We start from the raw sequence: 13,737 nt of genomic DNA, 5'->3' as shown, positions 1-13,737 counted from the left end.
CATGGTGATGCTTCCATTTGGGTCTTCTGCCAGTGCCTCTTCAGGGTATCAAGATGACATTGAGTTCTCATCAGCCGAGTTGAAGTGCTGGTAGGGCCTCCCAAGCTGAAAAGGCTTCTGGATTCAGGCCTGATGAAAGATTGTGTCAGTTGTCTAGAGGGCAGCCTGACTAAGAGAGGTAAGATTTTGGGCATAGGAACTCACCAAGACAATTTTATTAGGCTCAAATGGGTTGCAATCTGTGTTGGTGGGGAGACTACTAATACTTACTTTGAAGCATTAAAGATGCTTCCTAGGGTATCTTCCTGTTCCTCTGCAGCAAGCTGATTCCCATTCATTTTGAATCCCAGCCCCAAGTCTCACCTCCTCCTGAAAACTTTCCTCAACAATGCATTCTAACCTCTGCTTGTTCATTCAGCAGTCATTAACTAAGGGATTACATGACAGGTACCATTCTAGGAGGTTGGGACACAGAGACAAAAATAAAATAGTCTTCAACAAGCTTATGTATGATTGGGGGAAAGCTTTTGTATCTATAGCTGTGTACACATACATATATGTGTATACATATGTGTGTGTATGTATAAAACTATATATAATATATATGAACTGAGCTATTTATGAACCTATGTATGTGCATATACACATACATACATATACATCCATGCATATATGCGCACACATATGAGCAAAGCTCTTGAACTGACCTTTGAAGGAAGCTGGAGATTGTAGGAGGAAGAGAAGGTAAGGAAGGCGCCTATTCCCAGCTTGAGGGGCAGCCTTTGCAAAGGTATGGAGACTAAGAGATAGAATGTCATGTATAGGGAGTAGCAATCAGGCCCTCAGGGGTAGGACACAGAGAGTAATGTGCAGTAGGCCTGGAAAAGTGAGTTGAATCAGATTGTAAAGGATTTCCAAAGCCAAATAGAGGAGTTTGCACTTCATCCTCCAGGCAAGAGAGAGCCTCTGGAGCTTCCTGAAGGGAAGGATACCATCAGATCTGTGCTTTAGGAATGTCAATTGGCAGCTCTGTAGGGTGTGGATTAGAGATGAGAGAGCCAGAGTCTGGAAGACCAATTAAGTGATTTCAGTAATTCCTGTGAGAGGTGAGGAGGCCCTGAATGAGGCTGTGGCTATTTGACTGGAGAGAAGGAGATGGACGTTAGATATACTGTGAAGGTAGAATTGATAATACTCAGCAACTTGACTGAATGTCAAGGGAAAAGGAGAGGGCAGAGTCAAGAGTGACTCCAGTATGAAATCAGCCTAGAAAGGTAGGCTGCAGTTAGATCGTGAAGGGCTATAAAGATCAAACAGAAAAATATTATGTTTTGTCCTAGACACATTAGGGAACAGTTGACTGAAGCTTCTTGAGCGTGGCAATGATGTAGTCAGATTTATGCTTTAGGAAGCTCGTGTTTGCAGCTGCGTGCAATGAGCAGCTTGAGGTGGGGAGAGCAAGGAAAAGTGAGAGGCAATGAGAGCCTGAATGAGGGAGGTGGCCTTGTAAGTGGAGAGAAGGGGACAGATCCAAGAGATCTGGTGGAGAGGTAGAATTGACAAAATCTGGCAATTGGTCTTAGAAGGAAGAATTGAAGAGGTCTTTGGGGTTGTCAGTCAGGAAGAATGTAAGGAGAGAGTTCCCTCAAGAAAAAAGAGGGATATTTGAAGAAAAACTAATGAATTCTGTTCTGTATATGTGGCTTGAGATACCTAATGGCATCTAGTTTGAAACATCCAATAGATAGTTGGTGATGTGGTTCTAAACCTTAGGAGAGTGACTGAGTAGGGTTGGCTACATATATAGAAGTTGTCTTACGTAGAAATGGTAGTTGAACCAAGGGAAGTTGTTGGGGTCATGAAGAGAAAGAACATATGGAGAAGAGGGCCTAGGGTGCACTCCACAGTTATGGATATGAAGGAAGATCCAGATAGAGAATGAGCAATCAGGCAAAAAGGAGAACCAAAGAGAGCAGAGTTACAAAAACCCAGAGAAGAGAAGGTATCTAGGAGGAAAGGGGAGTCATCAGTGACAAATGCACAGAGAATAGATGACTGCTTCTTAAGTTTTTAGATGACTCAAAACTAGGAGAGAGAACTAGCACATTGGATGGTCTCACCTAAAAATATCTTTGGACTAAATATAATAATATGAAGTTTAATATATGGATAAGTCATCTAAGTCTTATATTAGGGTTAAAAATCAGATTCACAAATCCAATGAGGAAGGTACGGCCAGATAGTCCTTTGGAAAACTATCCAGGCCTTTTAGGGAATTATAAACTCGATCTGAGTAAAAATGTGATGATGTTATTCTTTTATTATCAGTGGCACTTTTAAGCATGTTATAGTATCCTTGTTTCTCATCTCTATGTTTTCTAATTAGAATTTTTCTAAAATCAGTTGAAGTAAAGTGAATTTTAGACCATTCTGTTGTTTTTTAAAAGTGCGTATGTTTCTTGGATTGTTTTGTGTGTGTGTGTGTGTGTGTGGGTGTGTGTGTGGGTGTGTGTGTGTAGGGAACATTTAGTAGCTTTTTTAAAATAGGAGAATTCATTACTTTTACATTTAAGGTTGTCATTGTTCAATTCTTTTTTCCTGCTACCATAATATGGTAATATTATTAGCAAAGAACAATTATCTCATTTTCAACAATATTAATATAGTGTAGTATAGTTGAAAAATACTTGATTTAGATTCGAAGGACTAGCCTTCAAATTCTAGTCTTGCTACTTATTACTTTAGTGATCTTGAACAAATCACATAATTTTTCTGGGCCTTGATTTCCTTATCTGTAAAATAAGTGATTTGGACTAGTCAAGTTCTAAGGTTCCATGCTGCTGTAAATTCCTGATGATGATGAGAGCAAAACTAAACCAAACCAAAACAAAAAACTTATGTGATTTTAAGCTGTGTGAAGAGAGGTCAGATAGTTCTTACTTGACATAAATAATTCAGAAAGCAATCTGCATTCCAAAAGAAAAAAACAAAAAACCAAAACACCTATGCTAACTTTACTAAACTGTGCTGTGCCCCCCTTCCCCCAACTCTTGTCCCTTCACTCTGTGCTCTGTAGCCTCCCCTTCTCCCCTCCCCCCAAAAAACTTTAAAAAAAAAACACCATCCCAGTGAAAGAAGAGAAAGGGTGGGCAGAGAGCCTGCCACCGCGGCCACTGTGCACGAGGGCTTGCCTTGAGACCTGCAGCACTGAGAGAGGAGATCTTTGCCCCTCTCCACCCACCTGCCCACATGTCCAACACTACCCCACCTCACTTCTGTCCACCGGCACTTGAGTACCACGTGTCAGTACCACGTATCTGTCCGTGGCACCCTGCATGTTCCCTCTTCTGCCCTCACTTTTCTGTTACCAGGCCCTGTGTGTTCTTGAACAGGGTGCCTGCCCCCTCCCTCCACAGTTGCACAGACCTCTTTATGCACCTCTCACTCCCTTCCCCATGGGCAAATGCACATTACATAAAAATCAATCTATGTAGAAGTCTGTGGAAAGGCTCACTTACATTAAGTGAGAACTCTATTCTATAGAGTGTACAAAACTAGGTAGGTGATAGTTCCACCTGGTCAGACTATACCTGTAGTACTGTGTTCCTAGAATGACATTTTAATAGCCACATTTTAGAAAGGGGTTGATAAGTTGGAGAATGTGTGGAAGAGGGTGACCTGGACGGTCAAAGGACCTTGAGATTGTGCCATATGAGGATCATATGAAGGACTTATGGGTGGAGAAGAGAAGATCTTTGTGGATCATGATAGCCACCTTCAAATATCTAAAAGGTCCTCACAGAAAGAGGATTGACTTGTTTTTCTTGGCCCCAGAGAATAGAACCAGGAGCCATATCGATAGGGGTGGAGGCTGCAACAGGCAGATTTCAGCTCACCCTAAATAAAAGCTCTCTACCATTTTCATCCATCTGGAGGTGGAGTGGCTTGCCTCTGAAAGCAGTGATGCTCCTTCTTCCAGCAGGATTCTGGACAGCCATGCAGATGTTGGGAATGCTGGGCTATGATGAACTTAGAATAAGTGGCCCCTTCTCAGGCCCCTTCTAAATTGAGGCTATTATTCTGGCACTGTGGAGAGGTTTTGAATCTGAATGAGTGAGGGGATGGTTGTGTCCTTAATAGAAACTGGTATTAGAGGAAACGTGAATTTAGGAGGAAAGTTGATTATTTAAGTTTTGGGCATGTTGAATTTTAGGTGCCCATAGGGTTGCAGCTACCTGCATGTAGGGCTAGAGTTTAAGAACAAGATTAAAATCACATATATAGATTTTTTGGGTCATCTGTGTGTAATAATTGAACCCATACATCAGATATACTGAGCTGGAAGGTAAAGAGCAGAGGAGAGATAAGAGTGCATTTTAGGATTGCATTTTAGGGGGACTCCCAGACTTAGGGCATGGAATTTTGATAAAGAACCAGCAAAAGAAATTGAGGAATAGTCAGGTATATAGGAAAACGAGAAGGCAGTGTCTCAGAAGCTGAAGGTTAACCAAGTATCCAAGAGGAGGGAGGGAGTGTTCAGTAGTGTCAAAAGCTGATTCACATGGTCATAGAGAATGTTGTTGTTCAGTCATTTCAGTCATGTCTGACTCATCATGACCTTATTTGGGGTTTCCTTGGCAAAGCTACTAGAGCGGTTTGCCATTTCCTTCTTCAGCTTGTTTTACAGGTAAGGAAACCAAAGCAAACAGGGTTAAGTGACTTGCCCAGTGTCATACTCCTAGTACGTGTCTGAGGTTGGATTTGAACACAGGTCTTTTTGACTCCAGGCCCAGCATTCCATCCACTGGTGCGTGCTCCCCCCCCCCAGTAGAGAACGAGGACTGAGAAAAAGATTATAGATTTAGCAGTTAATGTTCTTGGCAACCTTCAAGAGAAACATTCTAGTAGAATTGGCATTGGAAGCCAGATTGTGAAGGAATTGAAGGATCGTAGTAGGAAAGGTGAGGCATTAAGAGGAGAGATAGAGGACAATAGCTCAATGAGATGGTGGGGCTTAGGGAACGTTTTTTCCGCTGTTCAAAATCCCATCCTGTATGGTTTATGTCTCTATCCAGGTCCTATGCTCTCTAGTTTTCCTTTCCATACTCAAGGCCCAGTTCTACAGAATACCTCTCTCCTCATTTTTCCCTGGCTGTTCTGTAGTTCTTCCCACCTGTGCTCTCCTTCATGACAGCAAAGAGTAATAATAACCTTCTAGTCTCCAAAGTGCTATTTACCTCAAATTTAGAAAACAGGGTTTTATTGAATTATATTTCCCTACTGATATAGCAAGATTAATAGAAGCAGATTAATACTTTTGGAGAAGAGGTGAAACACAGGATGAAGAATGGGAAAGTAAATCATCTCAAGGGAGCCTTGAGTTTTAAGCCCAGGATAAATTCAGTATTCCATCTGAGAAGTGGGAGGCAGGAATAGCCCATGCCTTCAAGTAGCTTACATTCTAAAGGGGGAAACAAATATGAAAACTGGGTTCACAGAAGCTATACACAGAGTAAACAGAAGGTGATCTCAGAGGGGAAGGCATGAGAAGCTGAGCAGACCGGCAAAGGACTCCTGCAGAAGGTAGGGTTGGAGCTGAGAGGCAGAGGCGAGGTGGGAGAGCATTGGAGGGAGGTCTGGGGGACAGACACATAAAGACATGGAGAGGGGAAGGGGATTGCTGTGAGTGAGAAACAGCAAGCACACCTTTGTGGCTGGATTGTTGTAGGAGTAGAATGGAGTCAAGGGTGAGAAGAGAAGAAAGGTGGGGAGAGGCCAGGTTCCTCTGCCCCTTAGCATCTCTTACTTTCTTTAAGACATAACTTGAATATCACCTCCTCCAGTAGGCCCTTCTGGCCTGGTTGTTAGGGCCTTCCCTACTAAGGCTACTGTCCATTTACTGTATAGATATCTTATATGCACAATGTGTATATTTGTCTCTCCCATTAGAATGTAAGTTCCTTGAGGGCAGGGACTGTTTTTGCTTCTTCTTTGTGTCACCAGTGCTTAGAATAGTGCCTGGGACACAGTAAGTGCTTAATAAATGCCTGTTATTCAGTTGGTTGATTGATTTTTTCAGTAAAGTGGGACAGAAACCCAATTTCAAGTTGTGGAGAGAATCTGGTGGGGGCATTGGGTGTTGCCAGGTTTTTCAAGATTGATATGAAGCAGAGGAAAATGATAGTAGCTGGATATTCTATTAATGGTCTATGGAAAGTTCCTTTTAAAATTTTTTTTGAAAATCATTTGATAGATCTAAGTATATTTAAGGTACATGAGAAGGAACCTTGGAAAGATTAAGTTCAAGGTGCTTCTTCCAACCATGTTATCGTCGAAATTTGTCTTCTTCCTTAAAATATCTTTGAAACTTGCTCATTCAGATACCATCTTAGCCTTCTGTACTTTTAAATCCACTGATTACTACATAATTTGTTTGTGACATCTATAGCGATCTCCCTTTCCCCTTCTACAATGAACCTCTTTCAAGACAGATTCCTACTAAGAGGAATAAAAGTTTTTATTTCATAGTGTTCAACAAGCTGCTTTCCTCCCAACAACTCAGAGGTGTAGATTGTGTGTATTATTACCCTTCACACTCACATGGATTGTAAACATCTGAGCCTGGATTCAGACCCAAGGGGTCCTTGACTTCAGTATATAGTCTTTTACAATATATCTCATAGCCTTTACCCCCTTGAAGCCTTTTATAAATTTAGACCAGTACCATTCCCTAATAATCCTGTGTTATTTCAAGTAACCAATATTAAGTTTTTGGATCTAGCAACACATCCCAAACTCTGGGGTAGGCTTCATCCCCTGCTAATCTCACAGAAACTTTGGGGCCCATAATTGCCTTGGTGCTGGCTTAGATTCCTTTTTTTCCTCTCTGAATCCTGATAGAAGGAAACCCAGTTAGTGAAAGAACTGGCTTTGTTATGATTTTGTTTTTAATCTCTGATCGTGTCCATATTCATGAAAGCCAGGGCTGAACTTGGTAAGGGCTGAACTCTAAATAATAGTAGTATCAAAGAAAACTTGACTTAATTGTTTCTGTTTCTAGTACATTTAGGGTTTTTAACCATTTCATGATTTGTGTGGCCAAAACACCAAGAGTAACCACACTGAAGAGCTGCTCCTTAGGCAAGATAGACCTAAGAAAAGTTATGAATGTGATGTGGATGATACAGAGCATGGGCAGCTCACTAAACTGCTTATATTGGCTGTTTTGCATTTTTAAGTTACATTAAACTTCCCCTTTTGTGAAACTCTGAAGCTGACCATGTTTCTCTAAGGCACTTTTTGCACCCTACATGCAACGTAATTATTTGTAGCCTTCATTGAAAGAATCATAGATTTAGAGCTGAAAGGTACCAGAGAAGTCATCTGGTCCAGCTTCCTTATTTTGCAGATGGGGAAACTGAAGCCCAGTGAGGCAAAGTGATTTGCCTGAGGTCACACAGGTAGCAAGTGGGAGAAAAAGGATTCAGATTCAATTCTACAGATACTTTTATTCCTAAACCAGTCCTCTTTCAATTTGATATTGTCCAGAATGAGGGATGTGAGAGTCTAGCTGTGTTTTGCCCTCATTAGACTACACCTGGAGTTTTGTGTGCAGATAGTTCTAGGTGCCCCATTTTGGTAAGGCATATAAATTGAGGAGAGCCCCCAGAAAGCTCTAGGAAACTAGAATGGTGAGGGTCCTTGAGATCATGCTGTAGCATGAACCAGCTAAAAGAAACTGGAACTATTTAGTCTGGAGAGAGAAAACTGCAGGGAGCAGGCCCGGTAGCTCTTTTGTGGACAAGGGATTGGCCTTGTTCTGCTCGGCCCCAAAAGGCAGGACTAGAACAAGGGTGCAGAGAAGAAAATTTAGACTTAATGTATAGACATCCTATAAATTAGAGTTGTCCTAAAAGTATCCTAAAATCCTTCTTAAAATTAGTTATCCAGAAGTTAAATGGGCTGTCTCTGGAGGTAATAGTTTTCTCACTAAATGTCTTCAGGCAAAGGCTGGATGACTACTTGGGGAGGTTATAAAGGAGATTCTTGTTCTGGTAGAGGAGTTCTGTTACCTCTGGGCTTCTCTGGTTGTGTGAGGATAACTTCTACCTGGGGACATCAAGGCACGTGCAGCAGAGGGTTGAAGGTGGCAGTAGTAATCACTACCCTATCCTCCCTATTCCTTTTGTCTTTAGAAATTTAATAAGCTGTACCCTGTTACAAAAATTAGCTCATTTTTAGCTTAAGGACAATACAGTGGTCCCTCCATTCCACACGATCCCCTCCTTCGATGCATTGTGGAGTTTTGTGAAGTGGCAGGAGCCAGGGTGCAGCCCAGCCCCATGTATGGCTCATAATGTACACATGCTAAGGCTTAACTGACTGATCCCCATCCATTCGCTTGCTCTGGTTCAATTTTTATCTTTACTTCCGTGTTTGGTGCCTTGGGTCACAATTAAAATTAGGATTCTTGGTTTTCCTTGCTTTTCATTACTCATTCATTAGGCAATCTAGAGAATATTTTTAAGTCATATTACCTTAACCCACTGGAGAATGGAGCATGGTTTGTGGCAGTCTCCTATTGATGCCAAATCAGCTCTTTGTCTAAGGACTGTCTATGTAGGTGGCCCGGGGCCTTTGAACTGATTGAATATCCTTCTGCATGTGTGACTCCTTCCTCCTTCCCCTTAAGGGCCCCTTCTCCCCCACACCTAGCTATGGTACCAGAGGGGCCACATCCACATGTTAGTGGATATTGACTTCTATTCTTTTCATCTCTCTGTGAATAGCAATAAAGTCTTGTTAACCACTGTTCTCATGTGGTATTGTCCTTCAGCTGAATCACTGCCTTACAAAATTTATGGTAAACCAAAAATTGGAAGTACAATCACAGCATTCAGAGCAGTCGGCTGAGAAGATTCCTAACATTTAGGCAAAGGTTTGGCTTTCTGTCTAAATTTAAATTTATGATTATCTCTAGCTAATTCTGGCCTCTTTATGGTTGAGGCAACATTCAGGTTACAGGAAAATACTTGAGTGATTAAGTGAGCAGGGTATGTTCCATCATTTTGTTAATAAATAAGACACTGAATAGGAGAAGGTGGGGAAAGAGCAGGTCTTTCTTTGAAAATCCCCTCAGTGCTTGAAGAGGTGACTTCAGCTGGTAGCTTCAGCTCGAGTCTTCTTGCTCTGAGATAGCTGTAGGACCAGTGGTCGGACACCTTGCTCTCTCTCCTCTCTGCTGCAGCTCAGCTATATTTTTTTCTTCTCCATTTGCCTGTTGCCCAAATGCTTTTTGATTGTTTCGGGCTCAGTTCTTGAGATTCTCTGCGCCCCACCCCCAACCCCTAGTCTCTTCTCCATGTTTTACTTCAGAGAAATTTAGAACTCCCACTGTAGCAGAAAAACTCTGATCCCAATATTGCAATCGCTTCTCTTCCTGAGCTGGAAGAAATATAGTGCCAAGGATTTTTCAGGACTTAAGCCATCCTCAAAAGGCAGCGAGACTTGCTGAAATTAGTTAAAAATGCTTCAAGAAAGCATATTTAAGTTAGATTTTGTTCTTTTCACTTCTTTATTCTTGGAAACTATGCTTATCTTTTTTGAAAATATAATTTTACTTATTTCATTAAATCCCACATTTAAAAAACTTTTAACATTCATTTAAAAAATTTTTTTTGAGTTCCAAATTCTCTCCCTCCTGCTCCTCCCATACTCCTTGAGAAGGCAAGCACTATGATATCGATTACACATGTGAAGTCATGAAAAACATATTTCCATAATATAAGCTAGATAGGAAGGGAGTGAGGCATTTAGGGGAATTTCTGGAATAGGAAATCTGGCTAAAGGCACCGAGTCAGGAGTGCATGGGCAGAGCACTTTCCAATTTGGCTTGAATTCATGAGAGTACAAGAAGGGGAAAAGGAGGATATGATTGAACAAAGAGATTGGAGCTGAATCTTGGAAAAAATAGAAATGCCAGGCATGGATTTTCTTTGGGGGTTAAGTTTTTGCTCTCTGCTAGTGAGTTCACATATATATATATGTGTCTAGAAATAGTACAGGTCACACCACACAGCTGTAAGGTCTCTTCTAGCTTCAGTATTCCTTGTTTCATGATTCCAACATCTTGAGAATTCCAGAGTCCTGTCTTTCTTCGACATTCAGTGGTTCCGCGATTTTGTCATTCCCCTTCATGTTTCTGACTAGATTGCTATGAATTTTTAGTCAAAATACACTTCTGGAGGCCCATTAGCTGACCCGTTTGCTGTTCCCAGGGAGCAGGAACTTCACTGATACTGGGTTGTTTGAACCCATATTGTCAGAAAAAATACAGGATGAAATAGTCCACACATTTTTTCCCCCTCCACGGGAGAGTTCAGTCATTGGGTACATCTTCTTCTGAATCTGGCTACCAACTGGCCTACATGAAAGGAAGAGGAGAAGGTGGGTTCTAGTATGAAGCTTCAGGAAAGGGGGAGAAACGGCAACTGTAAGAAAAACAATTTCATTTGAGGTTATTTTATACAGCAGTTCCATTTATTAGATGACCCCTCACTTAAAGGGACCAAACTTAATCTAGCTGTAATGCCCCTCATTTTCCTTTGTATATTTCACTGTTAAGTTATATGTATATTAAGGTTGATATCTGAACTCATGATGTGGGCAACAAGGAAGAACAATTAGGAAGTTCATGAATTAGTGTTATGTTTACACTTCTTTTGAACGGCAACTTTTTTGGTTCAGTTCAAGTAATACCTTATGAGTTGATTATAGGTTCCATCACAAGATAGATTTGGTTGACTGGAATGTAAAATACATGAAGAGAAGTAATATGAAATAAACACTGACATTTATGTAATACTTTAAAGTATTTCAAGCAGAATCCAGTTAGGAAATATTTACCAGCTTAACAAGGCAAGTGCCAACCAATTCAATGAGTATCTACAAAGTGAAAGGCATCTTTCCTCTTAATACCCCAAGCAATTCTCTAAGACTGTAAGCCACAAAGGAATTGCTGATCTGTGTTGGTAGAGGGCTTTTGACACCAGAAGCTCCACACATTGATAAACTCACAAGTAAAGACCCTCTCCCTTCCCTTACTCCCCCCTCCCACAACAAAACTTGACCTCACATGAAGATTATATGAGAGCTTATATAAAATACTCTGTAAACTGTAAAGTACTTTATAAATATAAGCTGCTATCATTAGTTGTAGTATCACTATTAAAACATGAATTAGTTATATGTTGCTATTTTTTGTTGCTTTCATGATTAATATTCTTTCAAAACGTTTTGCAAAACCGTGGTTCTCATTTTTGAGACTGCAACCTTTCTACCTTTGCGTATACTTTGGTGTTAACTTTGATTCTTTTATTTTCCCTAACATCCAGTCAATTATTATATTTTGTAGGTTCTAACACTGCAATATCATGTCTCACATTTCCTCTCACAAGTGACCACCCAAATTCAGACCCTTACCTCCTCTCATCATTATAGCCTTACTAACCACTCTTACTTCTCCCAGTTTCTCTTTCTAATCTGTCTTTCAAACAGCTACCAAAATAATCTTCCTTATGCCTAATTTTGATTGTGTCACTTCCCTGATCGAAAATCACCAGTGGCTCCCTGTTGCTTAAACTATAAACTCTCAACCTTGGCATTTAGGCCCTCCACAGACTGGCTTCAGCTTGTCTTTTCAGCCTGATTGCACAATGCTCCTCTTTATGTACTGTGTGCTCCAGCCAAACTTGACTCCTAATGGTTCCCCAATCATCTCCTGCCCCTCTCCAATTTCCGTGCATTCATATGAGCCATCACCTTTGCCTGGGAATACTCCCTCTTCAAGTCTCCTTGTTGAAATCCTTTTCTCCCCACAAGGCCCAACTTAGGTACTGCTTTCTTGTGAAGTAGTCCCTAAATCCTCCCAGCTGAAAGTCATCTCGCCCTTCTCAGATTTTCCAAGGACATTTTGTCTAGATCTGTCCTTTGTCCATATCAGATTCTACCTTGTATAAAACTTATGCACCTCATCTCTCATAGAAATTTTATGCTTCTGGAGTAGAAGGACTGTGCTCACTTTTCCCTTTGGACCCACAGTACTGAACTTAGGGCCTTGTACATAGTAGACAATACATAAATGTTAAATTACTATACTCACATGTGTTGATTGAAATCCTAACCAACTATTTCAGCTCAGCTCAAATGTCCTTCTGACACGAAGCCTTTCTTAAATACCACTTCCCCCCAAAAGAATAGGAGGTGACCCCTCTGCCTTCAGATATTACATAGTGCTTTGCTCATACCTATTTTATGGACAGGTTCTATTTTATAGAAGGTTTATTTCTAAATTTATTATACCATCTTCCTCCACCTCTACCCCTTTCAGATTGTGAGCTGCACATAGGCAAGACCTGTGTATCTTAGCTAAATTGCATACCTTTCCTAGCACCTAGCACAATAATGTCTCAAACCCAGCATGTATAAAACAGAACTCATTATCTTTCCCCCCCAAGCTTTTTATTCTTTCAAACTTTCCTATTACCACTGAGGGCTCTATTATCTTCTGAGTCACCCAGGCATGAAACTTTGTTGTCATCCTTGATTCCTCACTTGCATTCTCCCCATATATTCAGTCTGTTGTCAAGTCCTGTCATTTTTAACTTCACAGCGTCTCACATGTGTCCCTTTTTCTTCACTGACATAACTGTTATCTGGTGCAAGCCCTCTTCACCTCACACCAATACTGCGGTACAGTCTACTGGCCAGTGTCCCCGCCTCAAGTCTCTCCCCACTCCAGACCATCTTCCACTCAGCCGTTAAAGTTGAAAGTCTGACCTTGTCCTCTTCCCCTAACTCCTACACCAGTCAACTCCAGAGGCTGCCTCTTAGCTCCAGAATAAAATGTAAGATCCCTCATTTGGTATTTAAAGCTCTTTACCACCTGCCCCCTTTCTGCCTTCCCAGTTTCTTATACTATAATCTAGTGACCCCTCCCTGCCTTCTTGCTGTTCCTTACTTATAACATTCTATCTCCTGACACCTTTTTTGCAGACTATTCCTTATTTCTGAAATGCTCTTCTTCCTCACCTCCTCCTCTTGGCTTCTGTCAAGGCTTAACCCAATTCCCACCTTCTGCAAGAAGCCTTTTCTCATTCCTCCCATTGCTAATGCCTTCCCTGTGAGATCCTCTTCCATTTACTCTGTATGTATCTTATATGTATGTAATTGTTGTTATGTTGTTGTCTTCCCCGTTAGAATGTGAACTCCTTGAGAACAAGGACTTTGTTTTTGCCTTTCTTCATATCCCCAGCATTTATCATAGTGCCTGGCACATAGTAGGTACTTGATAAATGCTTGCCATTGATGATGATGCTATATAACCTAGTAGATGCTTGATAAATGTTTGTGGAATGAATGATTGATGTTGTGATGGCAAAGTCATGCAGGCTGAATATAAGAAGGGTTACTGAAATGACCATGGTAGTGATTTTTCCCCTTTGGTTCTGACATTCCATCACTGACTTTATGAATTCAATAAATGTCTATTGAATAAATAAGTGAAAATTTTTAAGTTCCTATAACAAGCAATCATATCTTATTAATAAGCATATATGATAAAGAAAGAACCAGTGTATATTCCCCTTGTCTCGTTCTCAGGCTTCCTATTGGGCAGCTACTCTCATTCCTATGGTCTTACAACTGCAGGGAAATTTGAGATCATTTAGGCTAGTGCCC

General features: G+C 40.9%; 1 protein-coding gene across 4 annotated transcripts in view; it reads left to right on the top strand.

Moving 5' to 3' along the window:
• Positions 1 to 13,737, top strand: part of WDR25 (WD repeat domain 25) — a 253,945-nt gene that overhangs the window by 198,740 nt on the left and 41,468 nt on the right. The gene's annotated exons all lie outside the window — the stretch shown is intronic.

Source organism: Phascolarctos cinereus, unplaced genomic scaffold, assembly GCF_003287225.1.
Source record: "Phascolarctos cinereus isolate Bilbo 61053 unplaced genomic scaffold, phaCin_HiC Scaffold_2;HRSCAF=192, whole genome shotgun sequence".
Lineage (NCBI taxonomy): Eukaryota > Metazoa > Chordata > Mammalia > Diprotodontia > Phascolarctidae > Phascolarctos > Phascolarctos cinereus.
This window is presented reverse-complemented; position numbering and strand designations above follow the sequence as displayed.